Genomic DNA, 26,837 nt, shown 5'->3' with positions numbered 1-26,837 from the left:
CGTTATATCTCGTCCTCGGAAATTACCCAGACCACACCACCTCGACGACGTTACCTTCATCAGTTTCGTCCTTTGGCCTTCCGCCATCTCTTTCTCTCATTTCATTCCTTCGTCTCCCTCCCTCTCTCTCTCTCTTTTTCTTCCTTTCCTTTCGACTTCCGTCACCAATTCGTCTCTCGAGTACCACGCGTTTTCCGATTTTCTCCAACAACGTACAACGATGTCAATCGCACGTTCCCGTTTCATTTCGATCTCGCGTCTCGTCGTCGTTCGCCACCTTCGAATCTCGCCTATCAATTGTGCCGAAGAGCGCAAGACGACGGCGATGACCTTAAATATCGCTGGATTTCGCATACAGTTCTCACAAGAGAGTTTTGTCGGATTAAAGTATTCGGGATATCTATCGATCTTCGGGAACAAATTCAATGGCATCGATTTCATCTAGTAGCGACGCTGAATGACAACGTTACATCGTCGTGGATTTTGTGCGCCGGGAATGGAATTAATCTAGTAGGTTTCGTGCGCGTTACACAATAAAACACAATGCGGCAGCTGCCACCGCGTTGTTTGTCCGGTTTGTAGCAGTGAATGCGCCGGTAGTGTTGGTGGCGGTTAATTGTTTCCTGCGTTAATTAGTTTTCCCAAACTCCCCGAAGAATACGCGCGCGATAGTGGGAGCGGATTAATTTCCAGCATTGTGGATTTTAAATTGGAATTATAGCGATATTTTATTTGTCGTTATCGTATAACGCACGCGCGTTTGAAAGTATTATTTTAAAACTGTATTGATAATGAAGTAAACTTATTAATTGGAAACGACGTTTTGTCTTTGTATCAATACGAAATAATCTCTTCTCTAATAATCGCGATTTTTAACATCTAACATAACATTACAAACATTTATTTGATCTCCTCTCTCGAATCCAGTTTAATTTTTTTATCTCAAAATATATTTATTGCTTTGTAAGCAACATAGTTTGTAATAGCACGTCATTCATAGCTTTCTTTTATCAGAAGAAGTTTGATGAATGTATATTGTGCAGAAACTGTTCCGAAGAGTACTATATTCTTTGAGTTATAAAAATCATATAACTTGAATAAAACTCCAAAGTTTGTAATAAAAGAGTATGGTGAAGATGGAAGAAATCTGTGAAGATTAATCTTGCAGTAAGAATGTAAATGTGTATCTAATGCATTTTCAACTTGTTTTTCTTCTGTTGGCGATTGAACATTATTAAGTATTTCTTTTTCAGCATATTGATCGATTTTTAATATTAACAACATTAAATATAAGTATGCAGAATTAAACCAATACGTGTCAGCAACATTTTTGTGCTTTATAGATATATGTATTAATTATCACCTCCTTGTAACATACCCCTTTGTTCTGTTGCTTTAATGGTATTATCGCACAACGTATCTTCACGCTATGTTATTTCATCAGCATCGTGTCCACTCTAGAAGCAACAAGGGAACCGGTTGTCCCGCAACCACATCGTATTAAATAACGGGTACGCGGTAGTGGGTGACAATAGAAATGGCTGTCGTGTTGAGTTTACGTATCGGCCAGGTCGTGTGAATTAGATAGCAAAGTTCATGGCGGTTAGGGAAACAACGAGAGAACTACCGCTGCGGAAGTGTATGGAGATTATATCAGAAGAGAAACGCACGGTTTCATGACACTGTCGATGCGAAATGGGAAAGGGAGCAAAGCAGTTCTGTCGACAAAAGAATAACATGGTGCAAAAAAGAAACGGAAATATGAATATGATTATGTAATAAGGAATTTATATAAAAGCGAAGATGCAAAACGGTACAAGTACAAATTGAAAAATAAAGCATATTTGTTTCCAAAAGAATAATGATTTACTTTACCTGAAATGTTGCATTATTTCAAATCTCTATCTCTTTGTATACTCTATTAATATAATATCAATTAGTAAATTAAATCATAAGTTAATGATATTGATACATGAAACAAAAAGATTTATTAATTTTGTTTCGGAATATGAATATTTCCAGTTCATAATCCGGGATGTATTAAACAACATGAAAACATATGGAATATTTTAAATCTCGACTGCTCCGCATTCAAATCGTGCATTGGATATTATAAGACAAATTGAAAAAAATATATTAATATCTCACGTTCTCTCGGTTACGCGCACGAATGAACAGTGATACACGTCGAGAAATAATTTTCGTCCGCGTCATATTAATTGAATACCTATACCAGCAATCTCCGAGTGCTCGGCCGCATTTTTTATCACATTATTTCCCAGTGGAGTGCTCTTTACATCGCCCGATTGAACCAATATTTTTTTAGCGCATCGGTTATTTCATTACTTCCACTCAAACAATATTCTAAAATATCCAAAAATATCACATCAACTAAGAACATCCTCTTGTAACGTAAAATTACACTGATGATGTAAAAAGTTTGCTTGTCGCCGTAGTAAAATATAGTGTGTTTTTATATAAAAATCTTAAATTAGTTTTAATTACTTCAACTACATCTTAACATTTCAGAAAAATTCAAGAATAGTACGAGAAACACAATGGATTGCAAAATCGTGATGTTCTTTTATTTATGCTGTTTACATTAAATTGATTCTAAATGAAATTATCGTAATTTAATTACTTTTTAAAACTGCTTGACATAACGTGTCTCTTTGTTTAAAACACAAATGCGCTTTTGCGATCAAAATTACGGCAGCGATACTAACGGGGAGCGAATGAAGGCTGCAAAGTTGTTTAATTGGAAAATTTACGATACGCACGCAGCTTGCGGCATCATTATCTGCGTAAGGAGAGACTATCATAACGAGAGACATCACTCGAGAAGTTGGAAATTTTGGCGTTGCATTCTCTCTCTCTCTCTCTCTCTCTCTTCCTCCCTCTACTGCGTAGACCGCAATAACGAGTATTTTCGGATGAGGATTCGCTCGAGCGTGTTGAGGGTCTTCGATAGTTATAGTCAGAGAGCTACCGATGTTGGGAGAGTTACCACGTTCGGATATTTTAAACGGAAGAAACCGACTAACCCGACCAGGAATTCCGTTGTAATGCACGTTCAGCCAGCGGTCGATGATTTCGAGCAGGTCGGCTCGCGCAACTATATTGCGAGATACTTCTGCCCGTATTCTCGAAACAGTATTCCGTATTCTCGGAATTCCATCGAAGTGAACGCTCGACTTATAACGTAACTGATTGCTCAGCAGAAGGGACAATTAATCGAGACGAAAATCGCACATTACCTTCGTTCTCGCTTCGGAGTACAACTAATCGTTGGTTAGAATTACTTGGACTCGTATTCTCGGCCTTTCCTTGTCCCTCTCACCTTTCCATACGGTTCCGAATTTATCTCTCTTATGGAGAACGCGAAGGGCTCTGTGTTAATCCCCGGGGAAAATGCGCCGGTTAACGCGTCCTGTTATGCGCATTAATTTACAGGACGCGAATATGATTTGCATCGGTAGCTTACTGTGCCTTAAACCGACTTTACACGAGTCGCAATTCGCGACGAAGAATTCCAGATGAAGTTCCATTTGTAATTTTATATTCTCTACTGCATAATGCAGGGAGAACATTCGCGAGATATCAGAATTACATCTGCGAATGTATCTGTGTACGTATATGTGTAAACGTACAATATGTATGCGTATGTGCATAAATTTTTAACAATTCCGATAATAAATTATTATACATGAAATTAAATAAATAGATTTCTATTCTGAATTTTATTTATAATTTCCTGTACAATGTATTACCGCATTATAAATCATTAGATAAAGTAAGTATTACGGACACGATATTTCCTATGATATTTTTCTCAAACCTAACTTTTTTAGTAATAACAATCGTTAAATATTTCGGTTAAAATTATGGACATGTGTGCATAAATTGTGTATGAACGCGCAGTTATATAAATCGGCCCGTTTGACATCATTTTATGCGAGCATATCTTACCCAAGAGGACCATAATGCGCATCGTGAAGTCTTCCGTAAGAAACTGGAGAGCAGATAAAGGAAAATGAGCACTCTCGTAGACGGAAAAAGAATGAGCGGTAAAAGAGCCAGCGGTAGATAAACGTTTCTGCGATATATAACGAACGACGTATACCGAATCGCCGGTTAGCAGCCGCAAGAGAGTTAGCCCATTTTAATCTCTCAGTCGAGGATATATCCTTTCCGAATCTTGCGTTTTCTATTTCCTGGCGACACGACGCTCGCGACTCAAAATAATGGGGAAGCAATAAATTAAAATAGCACGTTAAAGCTCGCAATGTGCAATCTGATACGATACTTTTTATCGTGTCGATACGCTGGATAAAGTTTTACGTAATATTAAAAAGCTGCAATAGTGCGACAGGAACTTGTGATATAATAAGTAATACTCAAACTGATATCCAAAACGCAAACACGTAATACAGTCGCGAAAAGATTTGTTTAGCAATTAATTTGTTAGATATCTTGCAATGTAACTAGAATTAAAATTATTATCATTTAAATGCTGCATTATGCGTTATTATAATAATAATATTAATGCGTTATTGTTATTGGCGTTATTATTATTAATTTAATTTCAAGCCTTCTCTCTGGCGTAACGATAATGCAAGAGAAATTCGATTCTTGTTGGAAGTATCCATTAATCGTATAGCGACAATCAGCTCGTAGGGCTGACTTCGATAATGAAACGTGCTTTCAAACACATTACACTCCCATCAGAGGGGTAGAATCGATTTCGTTAATGCTATTACATTTAAGTGCCAATTAATAATTGATTGAATTTAATGACAGATCGAAAAGCTATACAATATTTTAACAAAGGATAAGTTTACATTTATTATTTATTCCGACGATTGTGACGATTTCAACAACAGGAAACTATCTGACGATGTCAAATAGAGTCAAATGCAACTGTATTACTTGGTTTTGTAAATGTACCATTTGGCCAAATATTTCTTGTTCATTCTAATGTTTCAAAGTCATAAATTAAAATTTATCGATGGAATCGATACGAATGCGACAGAGAAATATGCTCATCGGCTGCCTGCATATGTAACGGAGTTTCGATTTTACGAACGGCGAAGCATGCTATTCTCGTTTCTTCGTGGAATCGAAATAAGGACATTCGATAAATTAGGAATAATATTAGGAAGGAATAATATTATAAATAACTATTATTATAAAAATTTACACATACATACACACACACACAAGCGATAAAGTAAATGTTTAATGCCAAATCTGTTAAATAGCAAAGCTCGAATAAGGACTGAAGAATTGTAGGCATGCGTTGCTGTCAAGTTGAGTGTTTTGAAACACGAGCGAATTTATTCTCTCCGAATATTATATCATTATGGTAATGAAACATCCAGTTACGTCATATTATGTGCATCGATTGCATCGACCACTCAGGACTATCTTTCCAAGAGTTAAGGTGGCACTCTCGCGATTTAAAATGAGATCGCAAATTTTAGTACACCGTGTAACGATATAATCGAATCAGCAATAAAATGCTGGAAACGAAGCGGAGTGTCATCGTATAACGAAAGCGTAAAACAGAGGGTGAGAACTCATTCGTTTCGGTACGTCGAACAGCGCGCGCGGTACAAAGTGCTAGCTTTAAATTACTTTACGTCGTGAACAAGTTGACGGAAGATCGCGATTATGGTAATATCTCCTCATTTTACGGTCGTCGTAATTCGTCCCGTCACTCTCGACGGGGGAAGAAGACACTCGAGATGTTATTATTAAAAACAGCTTGGGATAATACAAGATAATACGCGCGCATGATAGGTATTTCTAGCGTTCCACTATTATATCACGAAGTAACTGCTTGAAACGCAATCGCTGTTAAAATCAGGATTTATCTTGCACAAGAAACCTCTGCGACATTCGATTCGTATTTTTCCATATAAATATTAAGCGTAAAGTATGCAGAGAATGAAAAGGGCATGCTATGATATTCTGTAAAAAGGTGAAAGATTAATGTCAATCCGTTTATAAATATCAGAGTTATCTCGACCGAGGATGTAATTCAATCTTTTGATTTAATCTCACTGTTGAGTTGTAACATATATTTGTCCCGTTTTTTAATATTTTTAAATACATTATCATATTTAAAAACACGGGACGAATATTACAACTCAATAATAATAATAATTTCGTTGAAAATGCTCGAAAAAAATTGTTTGAAGACTGAATGAAAATATGACTGAGAACATTACGTAAAATATTAGAAATAACGTTTCGCTTACATATAAAACAGGATTGAAAACGGAAATACTAAAGAGAATCAATATTTCTATAAATGAATTTCCACCTTTATGCGTTACTGTATCCAAAGGAGAGAGACCGATTTTAATTGACAATTAAATCACTAAGAGACAAACATTAAAAACAAGTGTTAAAAGCAAGTGTTACAATGATATCCATGCTATATCTATGAATTAATGTGTCTTTTTAATTAAAATTTAAAGTAATTAGGTTTACTTTTTTGCGACAAATGCAGTCGATTAAATGACAATATTGACATAATGTAAAAAGCAAACGAACTCTCCCTTCGTCATATTTAATTTACATTGATCACGAATAAAAGAACGTTGAATTCGGAAGAGATATATTTCATGTTATCTTAGCGATAAAGGAACGCTTTCTAAAGAAGCCTTGATATATCCGGGAATTTCACAAAGAAGAAAAATTATATCCTACAGAAATGGGAAGTACGAGGGCTGCATTCTCGCAGTTCTAAGAGTTCTAAGAGACTTAATGCCGTAATGAGAAACGACACGACGAGAAAAGCGACCTCATTCAACGCGTCTTAATTCGGCGAGCTGTCGCCATCCGAGTGATCTTATCTAAGTGAATTTTTCGTCGAACATTTTTTGCGCGAAAGTCAATTTTTCAGGGCTTATCTGGTTCCTCGAAAGATTCTTGATAATTTTTACTCATTTCGGCAAAGTGGTCGTCGTGCGCTCACACCCTCAACAATAACTCCGCGAAGAGTTTATTATTCATTTCGTTCATTTATCCTCGCAAAGCTTCTTTAAGTGAAATTACAAATTCTGTAATAGACTGAATAAGATTATGCTGGAAGTCATAATTAAATTAAGAAATGTACGATTATTTCCTTGTTACATATGACTTATATCGAGAATATATGATACGTAATAATTTATAATTATTATATATAATATCTCTTTTTTTCTTTGTTAAAATAATAAATTATAATAATAAATTCTAGCATATAATTTTTAATAATATACCATAATAACTTAATAAATCATTCTTCTTTTCGCAGAATCAAGAAACAATATCATCAGCGAAATAATAATTAAACAATATTTTCATTGAAAATTTTCATTCGTATAAGTTGGCATAAAGTTGGTTTATGGTTCGACAATAGTCAATAGCATCCGATAAATTCAACATGCAACGGGGCGAGGGATCTCGCCTCATGGTACACGGTGCTCAAATCAAAATGCAATAACTTCAGCCCGTGCATTATATTACCGTTCGTATATTAAAACAGCGACGAGATGTAAAAATCCCATTTGTGATTTTTACAGCTCGTCGCCGATCTTGCCAACAATCTTCACTCGTTTTCTTCACCAAAGGAGAAATATCGACTACGCAAACGGTATCCGTTTTACCCTCTCACTGTCTCCTTAGCCCCCGGAAGAGCCGCCTCACGTCCCCCGTCAAGAAATATGTAACCTTCCTGTTACCGCCCTTCTCTATCCCCGACTCCTTCAAATCGATCGTGCCGTATCGGACGCTCCAGATCCGCTCAAGTGTGCACCGAGTGCCGCGCTTGCATCGCCTCCCACGGCCCATTATGTCAGATTTTTCGCTGAATCGGAATTTGTCCGTGTCCCGAAGCGTGCGCGGATAAAAGACCGAGCGAGCCATCGCGAATTTATCGAGCATGGTATCAAGCACGCTTTGCGAAGCTCCAGCAACCACTCGCACGACTGCTATAATGATACCAAACGGAATGTGCTAATTCGCAATTTGTTTCGAGTGGAAGGAATGAAAGAATGCTTGAAAGAAAAACAGGAGAAAAATCCTTTATAAATATGGCATTACTGATTTTTGTGATTGTGAGAAAACTGACATGAGTACACTGAATCTCTGTCTACACTTTCTCCATATTTAAAATAACGCTAGCTTATGCTTACATTTTGATGAGAGAAAAAGGAAAAGCAGTGTACAGATTATAATCTCTAATTATAGATGTAATATAATCTGTAAGATTATAATATTATAATATAATAAAACAAAAAAGAAAAACAAATTATACCACATATCATATCGAATTATTATATCGAAAATTATTTCTTGTATTAAAGTTGAGATGCTTTTGCATCAATTTCTTTTTCTCAATTATCTATAATTCTGTATTAATTAAACGCATTTAAAAATATTTTAATTAGATACGCCGAGAATTTATATGTATATGTAATTAATAATCCGACAAAGTACAAGGCGGTAATTCTCATGTAAAAACATGTGTTCTCTAAAGGCAAAAATATAGGCTACACATATAAAATTATCAACAGGTGGTTTTATATAACCATTAACGTCAGGTTAAAGTCATTCACGCCTTGGAAGTGATAGTGCATGCTGGTTTGCCCATCACCACATGCATGCACCGACGAAGGAATATCGATCTTCGCGTTTGCATAATCGGACTATCTTACGCGATAATAAAGTACAATATTGACGTACTGGCTTGCGCAATAAAATCTGATTTAGAATAATGGTGAGTACATAACTTCTCAATGACGCTACAAATGATATTCTGGCAATAGGACTCATACGGAGGAATAAAAGCTGTTAATTATGCATACATACGTAAAACAATGTAAAAACTCGTGATTTAAAAAGTAAAAAATATATATATAAGTTTTTTTTAATTAATAATTTACAAATTGTCGTTATGTGTTATAAATACGTGTTAAACTTGGTAAGATGTATCAAGTATACGCTTTTATTACTCAAAGATGGAGAAAACGAGAATTTCGATTTAATCCTACAAATCCGAGAACGCGTGAAGGGATTATCATGTTACACCCTAACACGGAGATGCAAGGCAGCGGAGATTAATTTTCGTAGCGACTCAAATTACTCGAGTCTCTTCATGCGAGTTACGAGCCGAATTGCGGAAACGGTAAAAGGTCATTCACACATCTAAGCACATATTAAATCATATGTATTATGATGAAATGAACAAATAAAAACCTAACATGTATAAAGCAGGCATATAAGTATTATTATTTATTTGTTGTATTGTATTACTTATTGTTAATTTCAAATTAATATTTCATAGAACATTCCAATGTACAGAATGTTCAAAATCTCTCATCTTTTCCAACAACAAAATATTAATTTTACAACAAAATATCTGTTTTTATTAAAGAGTTATATAAGGCATCCTCTTTGAGGTATGCGTAGAAGTTTCTGTGAAAGTTTACTCGTGAATTATATAGATTAAATACGTTATACAAAGAAACCGTGGTGAAATATAAACGCGGAAAACGGCAGGGACAAAATAATCTCGCGAATCCCCGGAGCACACGCCGAACGAAAACCATGCGACAGATAAGATTTACTGACGTTATTTGCGTCTCGTTGTATCGCGGTGTTTTTCTTGTGGGGAAGAGAAACAGACGAAATACGATACGAATGAGGCAAACAGTAAAAGTACAAGAAAAGCTAAAACTGCAAAGTATAATGAGACAAACAATGAATCCATTTCAGTGGATTACATGGCAGTTGTAATTTGCAGTATTTGTTACAAGTGATATGAAATATACGAAATTATACTTGGCAAGTTGAAAATATGTCTAATGAGGAGACTCGCGAGAACATTAAAGAAATGCTCATGTAATATATAAAATATGCCAGCATACCAAGAAATAATTTATGTATTAAATTTTTTATATATGAGAATTTGGTAATTAGATTAGGAGACACAGTCTAACGCAACTCATATTACGAAAAAGAATTTTGATAAATGCCGGATGCATAGGTTTTACTCAATATATTATAAATAAAGACAAAATGGAGCGAGGATTCGATATAAAAATACGTAAGGATGACATTGTGGCGAATTATTTTCTCACATCATAATCCTGATGCGAGAAACGTTCCGAGTTTTTGCAACATTAAAGAGAGAACGAAGTTAACCAAATATCTTGACCTGAATTCTCCCAAATGACCGTCTCTATGACAATATAAAAGTCCTCATATAATGGATAACAAAGTATTCTTTTCAGGATATCGCGCGTGCGCGGTTTTCGTTGTCACGAACACACCTATGTCTGTGTTCATCAAGTGACCATTAGTCTCCTTGAAAAATTCAAGTGTCGGGAATAATATAGATCCGTACCTGAAAGCTTCGGTCTTTTATCATTGAAATAAAGAACTCCCGCGGCGCTTCCTTAAGAAACAAAAAGATCGATTCTCAAGTAGTTGAGAAATGCGCTTGAGATTTCCGCGACACCGTTCTAAGATCACTTTATATTTCTTTGATGCCACAATTCTTACATCTTCCAGCTAGCAGGTTGCACGAGAATCCAGCCGTTCACGTGGAGGCTAGTAAAACGTATCAATAAATGTTGACGATCGTGCAAACGCGATTCGATACGCAAAAGAAGGAAATCGAGCTCCTCATGATATCACAGACTTTATTTAATTAAATTCTTCGATTAATTTTATATTTTTCATATCAAAAATTCATGTCAAATGTCATCATCTTCCTCAAAATGCTTGAACTTCCAATTATAGGTATCTTTTATGTTTTTCTTCCCATTCATTGTCAGTGAACCAAAGTTTTAATTGAAACAAAGTCCAGGATATCTTGCAGCTCGACGATGATACGCGTCTATCAGCGTGGTTGTTGCACCATTGCGCCATCCTCGACGCGAGATCGCGGTTCCTTTAAGACACGGAGAACTGGAAACATCAGCTTATCTTCGTCACCTGAGCAGATGAGGATATTGCAGCGAGTGAGCACATTCATTCACTACAGAGCCGCGGACGGGGATGATCTCTCCGGGTGGAGGAGTTCCTTGGGAAATTCGAGTTTCAGGGTGAAAACACAAAGAATTTGCTACGTCCCCGCGACGCGAAAAAAGGCGAGGGGACGGATAGAAGCGGATTGTCGTAGTACGAGGAACGCAACGGGAGAAACGCGCTCTAATCCTGTACCGTCCGTAAATACGCGTAAGAATACTTTTATAACACTGCGAGAGGACCGGCGAGGATTTGTCGCTCGTTTTACCTCGACGAGAACGGGAATCCGCCAAAACGCAACGAAATTACTGTACAGCGCGCGCCGAGAGATTGTTCAAAGGAGCAGGAAGCTCGAATTTCTCATTTCGTCGTCACAACGCGGCATGATGTGACTGAACAAAATTAATGCACGTCGAAGCTCGAAGTAGAAGGTTTCATCAAGCGAAAGGAGACGAGCAAAACGATGTTTCGTCTGCGAAAAAAAAGGAAAAAGACAATCGCAAGATTGTCGAAACGTTGCGGACCGATGCGATGGATCTTTAATATACAGGGTGGCCCATTTTAATTTATACAGTCGATTTTTTAAAAAACTAAAAGAGATACGAAAAAATGTTTCAGACAGACATGTCACGATTTCGAGGGGGACATAAGATGATACCATTGGTTTGACCTTGAATAGTCGTTTGAAGGTCACGCGAAGATCACCTTCAATTTCTTAAATTGAAACCCCAACTTTTTATTGCAGATTCTTATTCTCCATCGAAAAGTAAGTAACTTTTGTCTGAAACATTTTTCCGAAAAATGTCATCTGATGTCCTTAAAATGATCTTCAAGATGAGTTTTGAGAACATTTTAAGGACATCAGATGACATTTTTCGGAAAAATGTTTCAGACAAAAGTTACTTACTTTTCGATGGAGAATAAGAATCTGCAATAAAAAGTTGGGGTTTCAATTTAAGAAATTGAAGGTGATCTTCGCGTGACCTTCAAACGACTATTCAAGGTCAAACCAATGGTATCATCTTATGTCCCCCTCGAAATCGTGACATGTCTGTCTGAAACATTTTTTCGTATCTCTTTTAGTTTTTTAAAAAATCGACTGTATAAATTAAAATGGGCCACCCTGTATAATACAATTGTGAGGCCAATAATAAAATTAGAGCGATTGATCATCTTTTCCGTGTAGCCGTCTATCTCGGAATTATCCACGACGAATACGGAGCGCAGTTTCTCCCTCTTGCGAAACTTAGACGGCAGCGAGCGTAAATCGTGACTAGAACTTTCAGGACTAGAAATTAAGTTGCTAATTTGAAAGATCTACTTTGGTTATGACTTTGCAATTAATTTAGATCCCGCCAGTTATAAACTCGAAGTATCCCAGCTGTAAACGTTACTCGCGATTATTCGCGAAAGGAGAATGAAGCGAGAGTTGTGAAAGGGAAATCTTCAGTTCAGTTACGAATACATCTTCCTTCCTTTCCTCTTTATGAGAAGTATCATCCTTGACGCACTTAAGCAAAGCACTCGACGGACTGCTTGTGCTTTGCGTTCGTGAAGAGAGAGAAAGCGAAAAAGAAAGAACACGTTCATCCTCTCGTGACGTATTGACATTTCCAGGTAAAAGTCGAGAGCTCGAGGAACGCGGGGATCATGTGAAGGATCGCGGACAAGGAATCGACTGGTACGTTCCCGAGTGGAGCCGTGGAGCTCGTGGCATACGTAGTCGGCTTCGCAGGTTTGCAAGGTGCATCCCATGTATAGCTGTACGAGCTGTAGCAGCTCGTGCGTACTGTACGTGGACCGACGAGAATGTCAACATGCCGGCGCGGCGTATACGTGGTTAGATAGTGATGCGGTGTACTGTTACATGTACGGGTACGGTGAAACTCTTGTATTAGACGACTGAAAGTGACGACACTAGAAAATAGTGACGTCTAATAATTAAGAAAGTAATAAAGTTAATAAAGTAAAGTAATAAAATTAATAAAATAATAATTAATAAAGTCTAATTTATACCGTAATCCGCTTGGTCAAAGTCTTGGTCTACGTGGGTGAAATAGGGTCAAAAGAGGAAGAGACAACATGTGATAAAAGGATAATCTGAGATAAGAGAATAAGGATGCGATCGGTGAAGATAAGAAAAGAAGCGAAGGGGAAGATGGAGAAGTCTATTTGCTCCGGAGTGAATCTTGTAATCTGAGTACCGTGGATACAAAAAGGAACGGACGTTGTGTGCACTTCGTCTTGTAAACAATAACGTGGATTAAAAGGAACAAAGATGGATAGATGGATAGATTAAAAGGCAACAAACTAAAAATTGCAGACAACGAAGATGAGAAGAAAGATGAGAAGGAAAACTGCGGGATCGTATCGACGTTAAACAAGTAACAAGTAACACACATGAAACTATCGCTGATCTCAGTTATCGTTTAGCTTCCTTTTTATCTGAGCGACATTGATAACGTCAACTTGCAATAACAGCGCAGTCAAAAACTTAACAGATACCACTTGAGAAGAAAAAAATGTAAGCTTTTCGAGAGAATTTTTTATTTTAAATTTCAATTTAGTTCGTCTATCATTAGAACGAAAATTATTCATAATTCGTATCGAAATAAGCGATGGTAAAGTAAATGATGCTTTCGTGTTATAACTAGCAGCATAATAAACGGGAGGTGTGATTTAAAAGATAGAGTTTTTCTCTTTTTGGCACCCACAGAACTTATTCATTATAAAATAATTATATGGTAACTTTTCTAAAATTGCAGACGTTTAAAATGCAGCCATTAATTTGTAAAACTGTCCAACATCAATGTATAAATAAAGTAAACTAGAAAGTTCGTGGTAAGTACATTTAAATCGATTGAACTTTATTTCTCAAAATGGAAGAATTTTAATTAAGGAACTCATTATAAGTATTTAAATTGACATAAAAAAATAATTATAAAAGTAATTTAGCTTAAAAAGTTATTACATTATTTACATAAAAACGAATACTGCATTCTTATTAACAGTAATATAAAATATACAACAAAATGACGACGCAAAATCATAAAATTTTAAAAGTAAGTCTTATTTTTTAAATTTACTTTTAAACACGTTTTATTATACTTCATAATTGTAATTGGAGACTGTATGATCGATACATTTAATGCTGAAAATGGGAAAACATTGCGAGATAAAAAGAGAAAAAAATGGCCCACAAATTTTCGTTAAAGGAAAACCAATCGCGATTGAACTGATCGAAGGTTAGGCAGACGTAAGTTCGTGCAACGGAGTTTGAAATCATCCTGTATATATCGAGACAGCATAAAGTTACCGGCGAGAGACACGCCGATGGGAACGTCAATATACGTTAGAGCTGGGTGGCTGAGAGTAATCGGATTTAAACGAACGGGGCACGCGAAGCAATCGTTCGGGATGATGATACATGTATCCGCCGTATATAATACGCGACCGAGTAACGCGCATGCGAAAATAATTTACGAGCGTGAAAGAGGAGCGGTAAGGTTTGCTCGGCAAAAATCGATCAAATCGGTGTTATCATCGCCTCACGTGCGAAGCAAACCAGCCACAATAAGAACTAACGCATTGGACGTTGCAGTGAAGAAGCGGAGGGAAACAATGGGGTGGAAACGTGGAGATGTGGGGTGGAGACGTAGTCGTGAGAATCGCGGCCAGATAAAAGTGCCTGGCGCGGAGATAACGGCTCGATAACAACAAGTCTACTGGCTCGAATAATGTACTCACGTGGCTCGCCACGACATGGAATCGTTCCCCACATGGATCTCCGTGATCCGGCGCAGCGTACCTCTCGAGGACTCTGAAAGAAGTACGGTACCATGTGAAAATGCGCTTTTATTTCATTTCGACCTCTCAGGATTTAATGGAAGTTCCTGTGCATTTCGCTGATGGCGCACGTATGAGCGGTCTGTGTCGAGAAGCCACTATCTCCGAAAATTCACCCTTCTTGAGTGATAAAACGAATTAAATGACCCGAAAGCGATCTTTTTTCTCGATTGCTATTTTCCCATTCACCGTTCCTTTCAATGAGTGAGTATGCACTTTGAAGTATTACGTCACTGAATGTGTTTTAAATTAAAGCACACAGGGCGCAAAACAGGAGATTCTCCTCTTTTAATTAAGATTACTCAATGTTTTATTTTTTAATTAAGAGTTATTCTTATTATATATATATATTATAATTATAATTTATATATATATATAAAATAATTATATCCTTTTCTGAAAAACATAATTACGTACATTAGGACATTTGGTTGCATCTTGCATCTTTTGCTATCATACTCGCACAAGGGGAGAAAGAGAATTTAATATGAATTTTTCATCGCCAATTTACATGATCGAGCGTCATGTTTTCAAGATCGAAAACATCCAGGGTGAGATAATGAGAGAGAGAATGAGAGTTCGTCGAATTTCAGGCGAGGACGGATTGCAATGAAATCGGCGCGCACCCGGAAGTGACATATCCGACTGATTGTGATAGATCAGGAACGTACGTAACCAGTATTCGGGGTGTTCATGTGGCATACCGAAGACTTTCAACCATTACCACTACCACGAAGCAGAGCAGCCACGGGGTCTCTGTCTCACGGGTCGTGCAACTCCTCAGCATCCGGGCTTGAGGACCGAGGATTTTGTGTTGGCATGCCCACACTCTCCCTCCTCCCTGCTCTTATCCTGACCATTGCGCGCTCCAACTACCCTTTGACCTACGACCGATTGACTATTCCGGGCTTACCTTACCTCACCTTCCTCCCGGTTGAACAATGTCCATTGTCACAGGTATTTTAACTATTTAAGCTCGGCGCGGTGTTTGTATAAAGGATATCTATATAATGCATTATTTAATGGTTTATGTTATAATATATAATAGAGATCCCGCCAGGATCAAGTTAGTCAACTATCTGTTAATTTTTTCGGTTCCTTCACATATACACGCGGCGTACACGTACACATGTACGCACGAGTATGTCATCGGAGAGAACCGTGAGATCCTGAAGAATGACTTCCGCCAAGACTAATGCAAATGCGACGCTGCATTATTCAGCGTCAGTGACTTTTGCCTTTAGTCCGGAACTGGATTTCTTACCGTACTCTTTCGAAATCTTTTAGAAGTCTTAGTATTGCTAAAAAACTCATTTTGCAGTTTAACAATCTAAATAATAGTATTGTTCCCATAAAAAAGTTTATGGAGAGTTTAATGGCAATAATATCATTACGATATGCATAAAACGCAGGATTAAGTTTAGCAAATTTGAATGCGAATTAATCTACTAGACATGTTGCATTTAGTATCTGATGAAGCTTTTGCAATCGCATGACAAGTGTAACTAATACAATAAACGTTAAGCTTCCTTTTCCTTCTAAGCTTCTTCCTGCAGTAATATTGGTTGCCTCAATTTGTAACTCTACAAAACGAAAGTGGGTTGCATTAGGCGGCAAAACTATGTTCTGCCTTCCGCCTTGAACAGGAAAGTTTTAATTGGCTTTAGTGGCAAACGCGATCATTTGAGAAAACCGCCGTATCAGCTCGCAAATACGATTGATAAGAATTAGCGATAGAGAAAGAGAGTGAAAGAGAGAAAAAGAGCAGGAGAGAACAATTTGTTTCATTTTGAGATTCTAAATTTAATCTCATAAAAACAGAGAACTGTACGTGACGGCAGAAATACGAAACGAAACTATCAGAAAGTAACAATGCTTTTGACTTAAAGTAAGAGCAAAAAGAAAAAAGAGAATCGAAATAAAAGACAATGCGCAATTGAGGAGAAGAGTGGCTGTATAGAAAAACTGAATTTAAAGTTTAAATCACAAATATCAATCGCTTCGACAAACAATCTGAAAAATCAAGAAATATATCGAGAAAAAAGAATATTGAAAGAAGAAGGTTACGTCCAAAGAGAATACTCGTCTATCGAGTTTTTCATTTTGCATGCATCGATGAAAGAGACGCGGCAACGGCAGAAATATACATATACACACATATATGTAGATTGCATGTATGTATGTATCGGAAAAGAAGATTATCTTGCACCTATCACATGAGACACATCGTCAATGATCCATTCTTTAGGAAAAGAATTTTGACATCATCTCTCTGCCCTTGCTCGAATGAGCAACGACTAAAAACTTCGCTCACACGAGCTCGCGCGTACGAGCAATCACAGCTTGTGCATAGAAACGCTCGGTCGGGCTTTTGTTCCCTTTTTGCTTTTAAGTTTGCCGATGAAGTTCACGAATACAGATGAAACCGAGGCTGCGTTGGTGACTATATACGCGTGACATTTCGAAAAGCGGAGGAGGAAGAGGAGAAAAAGATGCAGAGAGAGCTAGAAAAAGATAGAGATAGAGAAACATAGGACGCAAGAACAAGAGTAAAGGGAAGAAAGAGAGGAAGAGACAAACATAGTAAAGGGAGAGATGAATGTGAACTCGAGGTGGAGAATGAAGTAGGAGGAAACGGAAGGGAAGAAAAAGGGAGCACGAGAGAGAGAAATCGGAACGTACGGACAAACGGACGAACCGGCGCGGTCGTGCCATGAATGAAATGAGACTTTAGACGACCGCCGACGAAAACCAAGTGCAGCCACGTTAGCTGGCGAAGGAAAATCCCGAGACGTGCCCACGAAAAGTGTAAACCCCAGACTGGCTCGTACCGGCAACCTACATCGTTCTACTAAGGAGATCGATGCTAATATCGCATCACACATCGACATCGTGGATCAAGAACGATCAACGTCACGTTGCAATTCAAAAGTAAAGGGAAGAAAATGTGCACATATGTGACATTTACTTCTCTCCCTCTCTCTCTCTCGTTCCAAATTTGCTAGATTGTGATTTCCAGAATAATAATGATAATCTTTATAATAATTACACGATATGCAAATCTGTAAGTTTCCTCACAATATCCGAGAGCGGAACGAAAGTTGAGATTGCATCGAAGCAGACGAAACTTGCGTAGAATGTCAACGTCCACGGTAAGTAATAAATGAACGACACAGTGGGCGGAGAGAATGACATTTCAAATAATTGACGACTTGAGCTTTAAATAGGGAGGTATGTATAGCCAGCTATTACAGTTAACTATAAATATTTTAGAACTTGCTGTTCTTGTGTAAAATATCTAGGAATCCTCATAATAATACAATGTCACTTATCGATAAAACGAATTGATCACGCAAATTCGATAGCTATGCAAACGGCAAATATTATTAAATTGATACTCAATGAATAGTGATAGTGTTATTATTTCACTTATTAATTAATTACAGAAATAATTTAGCTTTAAAAAAGACACACGAGACTTGCGTTGAAAGTAGATAAAAAGAGAAATATCAGATACTTATATCTTTAATCGAAGGAAACATTTAAAGGAAAAAAAGTACAATTTGAAGTCAGAATTAAAATGCGATATGTAGGACAATGGTTACTTTAATCGTACAACCTTGCCCAACATATTTGCTAACATTGTCGCAGTGGCGAATAAGTCACGAACAAATTGAATAACACATTTATCTAGCCCGTCAAATCGTCCACCACAGTTACGATCGGACAGCTTCGTGTGGAAGCACAAACAGGTAGAAGCGAACAATTTTTTTAAGCACACGGCGTCCGCGTGATTAGACGATAAAGTTCACCGCGGGAGTTCAGATTATCAGCGATCTAGAAGGCCTCTGGCCTTCACATTTTGAAAATAAACGCCGAACTCGGCCGTCAACAACGCCGATCGTGTCACCGGATACAGGTACAGTCGCCATTAACGGGAGACTACGAGGCTGAATTGAGTGGTTGATTCCATGGTCGCGATATTACGGTCCTCGCGTGCGTTTAAAAACACCTCCCTTCAGCCGCCCTTCGGCACCTGCCGACGAAATAGATTTGCACCGCACCGCACGCACTCACCGCGAACGTGCCCGACGACACGAACCAGTTTCGAAACGTAACTTCATTTTATTTTGCACTTACGAGCACTTTGCGGGCGCTTTGAACGATGTGAGTTCAGCCTAAACTATTTAAGTCCTAGGCAGGCACTTGACGCTCGCTGATTTTATTCTCAATCTATCGTACAGATTCATTAAATCTCTGATGTGTGCGTATCTACTCCTCGTTTGCTTATTTCGTTAAAACTTGATTTTTAGTTCAAAGCGATCGCAGATATGTATTTACGAAGACATAAAAGAAAATATATATCTATTTTTATTTGCAAACGTTCACAGATACGTATTATAAATAATACGTATTATAAATAGTTTAGTGCGGTTTATATGTATCTCGTAACTCGGCAAAAGAATCAGTAAAAGAGTAGCTATTAATTTCTATTTCTTTATATATATAGACGACGAATCGATTAGAGCACGCTATCTCTGTGTAATATATCGCCCATTCTATAGTGTATTCATCAATATACACGCAACAAACGACCAAGAAAGAAAATTCGCGCTACTTATTCGCGATTACTTATTTTTCTAACCACTCTACTTTTGTGATTATTATTCATAAGTACTCATTTAATCGCTATTATACTTTTACCTTAATTAATTAATTAATATTGCCTTTGTCTAACTGATCATGCTGAATTACAAAAGTAATATCGCTTATTAAGTCAGAATTAAATCATTGTATTATTGGGTTGGCCAAAAAGTAATTGCGTTTTTTTTATATAAATAAAAGGCGAATATTTCATGGGAAACAAAAACTTTATTAAACAATATATTGTCCATTTTGTTTGATTACCTTTTGCCATTTTTCAGGCAACTTCATGATTCCGCGCTCAAAAAAGTTCTTATCTTTTTCAGCAAAAAACAATTCCAACAACGATTTGATATCCTCATCGGCAGTAAAGGTTTTATCATTCAAGGCGTTTTGCAAAGAACGAAACGAATGATAATCTGATGGTGCCAGGTCTGGCGAATATGATGGATGTGGTAACACGTCCCATCCAAGCTGCAACAATTTTTGACGAGTGACCAAACTTGTACGTGGTCTAGCGTTATCATGGTGAAACGCAACACCTTTGCGATTCATCAATTCTCGACGTTTCTGTTTGATGGCATCATTTAATTTATCCAGTTGACGACAGTATACGTCTGAATTAATGGTTTGATTCCTTGCAAGCAGCTCAAAATACACAATACCTTTAAAGTCCCACCAGACTGACAGCATAATCTTTCTTTGGTGAATATCTGCTTTTCAAGTGCTTTGAGCAGGTTCATCACGCTTGCTCCACCATCTTTTTCGTTTGACGTTGTTGTAGACGATCCATTTTTCGTCGCCTGTTATCATACGTTTCAAAAATCGATCATTTTCCTCACGTTTCAAAAGAGAATCGCAGATGTCAATACGCTTAGTGAGATGAATTTCTTTGAGCTCATGTCGTACCCAAATATCGAGCTTACTAATGTATCCAAGTCGTTTTAAATGGTTTTCAACACTCGATTTCGATACGTTAAGGTTCTCAGCAATCTTTCGTGTCGTTAAACGCCGATTGGAATCGATCAGTGCCTTTATTTTGTCATCATCAATTTCGATTGGCCTTCCTGAGCGTGGTGCATCTTTCACATTAAAATCTCCAGATCGAAATTTAGTAAACCAATTTTGACACTGCCGCAGTTTTAAAGCACCTTCGCCATATACATCAGATAACTTTTTATGAGCTTGCACAGCGTTTTTCCCTTTTCGGAAGTAATAAAACAAAATATGACGAAAATGTTCTTTTTGATTTTCCATTTTGAAATCGACGGCAAAGAAACAATTGTTAACGAAATCGTGTACTTTCTTTTTCTAAAACAAGCTTGAACTGTGAGTTGTTAAGCTACATAATGAATTTGCGGTTTAGAATGAAGTTAGTTACATTTCAAGACATGTATGTCCATCTATTGGAAAAAAACGCAATTACTTTTTGGCCAACCCGATATTTAATACAACGTTAATTTTGTTTGTGCTGCAATTTTTTAATACCGTAATATCATCGGCGATGAGGGAGGACTGTAAACGTTTTGAGGCTATTCCGCGTCTCGCTTTTCGTCAAAACTTAAAAGTGCCTTTTGAGATGACGCTCGGATACCACGCGGCATCTTATCTGTGCACGGAAATTCTTGCTTTGCAACCATTTCCGCACGCTCGAGCAAGCTCCGACGAATATGTTCGGTATTCTTCGCGAGTCACGTTCGGCCTAATATATACATGTATCTTGGCAGTTTCTGCTTTATTCGGCAACGCGATACTTATGCCATGATATCACGCGATTCGTGAGGTCGAGTTTGCTACTGATTGCAATCATAGGACATCACTGATGCGCTCGATGGCATTTCTTTCGCAATCTTGGAGATCGCTATTTCGTTACAAATTTATTCATCTTTAAGTTTCTGGCAAGTTCCACCGAGCTTTTGTGCAATGAACGTGTAACGTACTGCATATGAAGCAATCAAGTAGCGTATCTCATTATCACATTGACAAAATCAGATTATCTGAGTCATTATTCATTTGGACTATCTAAGGAACTAAATGGAATAGTAGAAAACTAGATGCCAATTTGGATTAGAAGATCGCGTTAGAAGCTACGTTAAAAAACAAGGAATTGTACAAAAAACAGACAAAACGATTAACTGAAAAATTAAAATTAAATGGTCCTCTTTACAAAGTTCACAAAGTCACGAACAGGAGACATTATGTATTAAAACATAGTCCCTACAGTAAACGTCCGTGAATGGCAATGGCATACTCAATTAATGTTCCATGAACTAATTTAACCGGGAAAATATTCTCTCACATTCGAAGACAAATCGAGACCTTTAAACTTTTGTTCCCGACAATTTGCGAGAGAACTTATCTCTCCGTAAGAATTTCATTTTTCCGACGTGAGAGCGAAAAGTTTCGAATTTCAGGCGTGGCCGAGCGTAACCGCGTGGCCGCAAAATGAAGGAAACGTTAGAGTGAGCGTAAACGCCTGCTGCTGTTCTTAACGATCCCGAGGAATTAAATTTAACGATGGCCAAATCGTTGTAGCTGCAATGGATTCGTTTATAACGTCACGCATTGCACTTTCGACGGAATATCATGAAATTTCAAACGCGTTGTTCCAAGTTAAATTGCGTCCTATGACAAATGCGAGCTGAATTATTCATGGCAGATCCGACACAATATCTCTTCGATATTGGCTTCATAATTTAGTAGACCGTTGACTTCCATCCAACTTATTAAACGCTTATATACATACTTTAATTGATTAAATTTAGTCGGACAGAAAAAATCAATTAGTCAACAAATTATTGGTCTAAATAATTTAATTATTGTTAAATTAAGAAGCAAGAATAACTATCAGTTTGATTATTTCGTTTTTATACTAACATATTGCTTTAAACATTTAAAGAAGTTTATCTCTAATTTGTTATAAAATATATATTATAAATACTATTATAAGTTGCTTGTTCTCGAAAGCATATCTATTTATTAAAAAAAGATGATAAGATCTCTTGTTCGTTTTATATTCGTATTACATCTTAGATATTACTTTCATATTCTTCAGAAAGAAAAGTAAATTGGTAAAGCAATTATCTGATATCGCAATACTCTTTTCTCACAATTCCAAGATAATTATTGAAATAGCTGTTAAAAATGTATTTAAAATTGTCTTCGAGCCTCCTGAAGACAGATTCTTTTTACCGGATGTCACCGTTGACTGAAAATGACTGGCACGTGAACATACATGACGCCAAAAGCGAACTATTGTTGGATCGAACGTTGGCGTGTTCTGCTCGAGGCAGATGCTTAAATCGAGATTAAATCCAATTAAATCCGTCATCCGTACCCGCGCAACCCTCGCCGAACAAGAACGATTCCTGATTTCGTCCCAGCGATGAAAGAAAATCGATTACTCGCGTAGAGGTGCTCTCTCGACTACTCTATAAATTTCCTCTTTCTACAATATACAGATCAACAATGTACAATGTACAATTTACAGATAAATAAATAAAATGACGATTGCACGATCTATATGTTAGTTTCTTATTAAAGTAGTTTACCTTTGAAGAATTTTGAATGACATATGTCACACACCACATATACACACACGCGCGCGCGTACATACAATTTCTCTTTTAAATTTATTTTACGTAAATATGTAGAAAATATCCTAAAATATCTTTCCTTTGTTAAAATATCAAATTCAAAATTATTTTATCTAAAAAGAATTCAATTTAATAGTTTATTTAATAGTAAATAATAAAAAGAAAGAATTCGATTTTTCTTCACAGGTCCAAATTTCTAATCCAAAGTTCTAGATGTAAGCTGAAAATATACTGTAGTAATAATTGATGTGAGTCACAAAATTATCAATTTTTATATTAAACTCTTAAGAGACGGTTTCATTTTTGACGACAGAAATGTGGACTTTAGCTTTTAAAAAAGATCTTCATTTAGAACATTAGGAGACACCATCACATTTGCATTAAGCTTCATAAGCTTCATTCGCGAGCTTTTGTTCAGTGTGAACTTTAGTATAAACGAGAATAATACAGAACTGGGAAGGTAGAATAAAGATAGTGAGATAAAGCGGTTGCTTGAAGATTAGCATGTGCCACGTATTCTTGGTGTTTCCAAGTCCGCGGAAAAATAGATGCGACGTGTAATGCGCGGAGCTTGGCTGGATGTTGAAACTGGCGAGAAAGAGCGGCGAGAAGAGGAAATAAAACTCAGTGTAGGGTGGCTCTAGCACACGTTCTTGTACAACACATCCCCGAACAAGACAGTAGTACACACGTAGTCTCGGGGAAAAACGGAAAACAAGCTTTAACGGCAAAAGTACTCGCAGGCAGATTTCAGATCATTCGCTCAGAAAACTTTAAAACCGAACCAAATGATTTGTTACTTTGGTTGCTAACTTTGTTCGTTACCATTGTTAAGCTGCGTCCTAGTTTATTACGTTAATTCTGTAACGAGATCACGTAAGTCACTCGATGTTAAAAGAGTCTAATGACAACAGCTGTCCCTTGCCTGGCTTAAAGGGAGCTAATTTGCTCGTATAAGATTTAATGATCCTATGACTTTCATAAAGTTATAATCAACTTTGGTTGCTGTATAATAAAAAAAACGAAGAAACATAATTTGCAACTGCAAACAGCAAAGTTGTTTTATTAGCGGTAAATAATGCGAGTGTATTCGCATTTTTCCTTAATTGGATTACATCACGATAAATTGTGAAACAAAAATTTTCTCTTATTATTCCTATATAATTATTATTATTGCCTATATAATTATTACGTAACAAAGTTGGTAATTTTCGTGTCAAGAGTAGAGTGTTACTCTCGCGTTCGCCTGTGCAATCTAACAATATATTTCGACACGAAGAACAGCATTATGTAATTAATTAACGATAACTTGCTGCAGTGACTCAATTTTATATAAATTTCATGGTACGATGTGCGCCATGCCACGAGGCTATCGAATTTTGACCGCCGAGGGTATGCACCAAGTCTGAGCGACGTGTGTCGCCCTCAAAAGGTTCTTTCCACACCAATAATTAATGCGAACGAGGTTACCTCTAAATTTAATTAACTTCCAAGCTTTCGCGAAACGGCTTTATTTACGGTTTACTTTCAACCGCACATGTATTGGGTCATTAAGTATGAAGCTTTACAAATAGAACATAAACTTTTGCATTTTTTGGCACATGGACATGATTTATTTTCAATCGAAGTATGCGCCCATGTTATCTACACACGTCTGCCATTTTAGTGGTAGTTGGTCTATGCCTCTACTATAGAAGCCAGGAGTACGGGAATCGATGAAGTCGCGGAAGGCTGTTTCGACTGCCTGTTGAGAATTGAAGAATTTTCCCACCAAGAAGTTGTCCAAATTCCAGAAGAAGTGATAGTCGGTAGGTGATAGATCTGGTGAATATGGTGGACGACGGAGAGTTTCCAATTCCAACTCCTGTAGCTTTGCCACGGTCAGTCGTGCAGTGTGCGGTCGAGCATTATCATGCAACAGGATTGGCATTGACCGGTTGACCAATTTCGGTTGTTTAATAGCAAGTTGTTGCATCATTTCGTCCAGTTGCTTGCAATATACTTCAGCCGTTATCGATGTACCAGGTTTCATAAAGTTGTAGTAGATAACACCTGACCTGGACCACCAAACAGTCACCATAAGCTTCTTCTGTGTAATGTTGGGTTTCGCGTGATGTCTCGGTGGTTCATCAGCGTTCAACCACTGATGTGAGCGTTTACGATTGTCGTAGAGTATCCACTTTTCATCGTAGGTCACAATTCGATTAAAAAAAGATTCATTTTTGTGACGGGAAAGCAAAGAAAGTGAAGCCTCTAGACGTTGCGCCTGCTGCGCATCGGTCAATTCGTGCGGGACCCATTTGTCCAACTTCTTTATCTTACCAATTGCAGCTAAATGAACCAATATGGTGGGTATGGAAACATTGAATATCGATGCCAATTCACGTGTACTTTGAGATGGATCGGACTCTACTACGGCTCTCAAGTGATCATTATCCACCTTCGTCTTTGGTCTTCCACGTGGCTCATTAGCGAGGCTGAAATCTCCATCTCTGAAGTTTTTGAACCAATTGCCCACCGTTGCTTTAGTAGTTGAACCTTCACCAAATACAGCGTTGATATTACGAGCTGTCTCCGACACTGTGGTTCCACGGTGGAACTCATATTCATAAATCACACGAATTTTGGACTTTTCCATAGTTCTATAAAAAAGAATCCACTAATAAAACTAATGAAGATATTTGAACAAACAAATATGACATTTGAAGAGCGAACATACATCTATCACACTAACCTAACCTGATACTGACGTCTGGCGCCAAATTTGAGATAACAAATGTTAAAGATGGCGCTTTTACATTTGTAAAGTTTCATACTTAATGACCCAATATATAATTACGTATATCGCGTATTGTTACGCTTTGATGGAGAAGGCATGTTATTATTTACAGATATGTTCGATTCAATAAAGAAAATATGAACAAAGTTTAGTCTTTCATGTCAATCTAATAATCTCGTATTTTTTTATACATAAATTTCAATATAAATGTACCTATACATAAACGAAGATACGAAAACATTAATTTCGTTAGAAACAAAATCATAAATAAATGTGCCACATACATATACGTACAACTTAAGAAAGCTCGTCTTCTTCAGATAACAAGAAATGCATTGTTAGTTGTTAGCAATGTAGATAAAAAGATTAAATCCTTAAATACGTTCCCGTAATTAAATGGGCTTTCGTTTTAACGAGATTAGGCCGCACGATGGAACTGCACAATCGACTAAATGCTATTTCCGACGTGATTCTAATCACATTACCCCGACAAGTCAAATACAAAGCGCTCGTTGGTCGATGTCTATTTCTGTCGTGCCTATTTAAGAATTGTATAGTAAGCGATACGTAAACGGGCTTATCTCGTAACACGACTGACCAGGTAAATCAATACCTCCTGGCCTCCCTACAAAAAACACGTTGCTGCTGTATATCAGCACGTTCCACTTGGTTGGACCACGCTAGTTATCTAGTGAATTGGCTGACGTGTCCATTGAATTCGGCCAAATTATGGCATCTATCGTTTACGTAACGTTTGTTTCCCTTAATCGATACGAATTCTCCGCGCTGGAGCAATTTCTTGCGAGGAAATGTATCGCGTTCACGACGATCTCTCTCATCAATTTTTGCGAACAAATGGAAGGTAGCATTTGTTTTTGCGCTGCAATGTTTCAAATGGATAAAACGGTTTCGTTAGATTAAACAGAATAGACTGAATTCCTTGAAAT

General features: G+C 37.3%; 1 protein-coding gene across 6 annotated transcripts in view; it reads right to left on the bottom strand.

Moving 5' to 3' along the window:
- The window catches only part of LOC105274726 (octopamine receptor Oamb), a 101,191-nt gene that overhangs the window by 67,714 nt on the left and 6,640 nt on the right, over nucleotides 1-26,837 (bottom strand). For 4 of the 6 annotated variants that reach the window (XM_026971426.1, XM_026971429.1, XM_026971427.1 and 1 more), the window contains exon 2: nucleotides 14,773-14,845. The exons of the other annotated variants lie outside the window; for them this stretch is intronic. The gene's annotated coding sequence lies outside the window, so the exon portion shown is untranslated. The remainder of the gene's footprint in view (nucleotides 1-14,772; nucleotides 14,846-26,837) is intronic. 6 annotated transcript variants of the gene reach the window in all.

Source organism: Ooceraea biroi, chromosome 7 (genome assembly GCF_003672135.1).
Source record: "Ooceraea biroi isolate clonal line C1 chromosome 7, Obir_v5.4, whole genome shotgun sequence".
NCBI lineage: Eukaryota > Metazoa > Arthropoda > Insecta > Hymenoptera > Formicidae > Ooceraea > Ooceraea biroi.
Note: the sequence above shows the minus strand (reverse complement) of the source record. Positions and strands in the feature narration are given on the sequence as shown.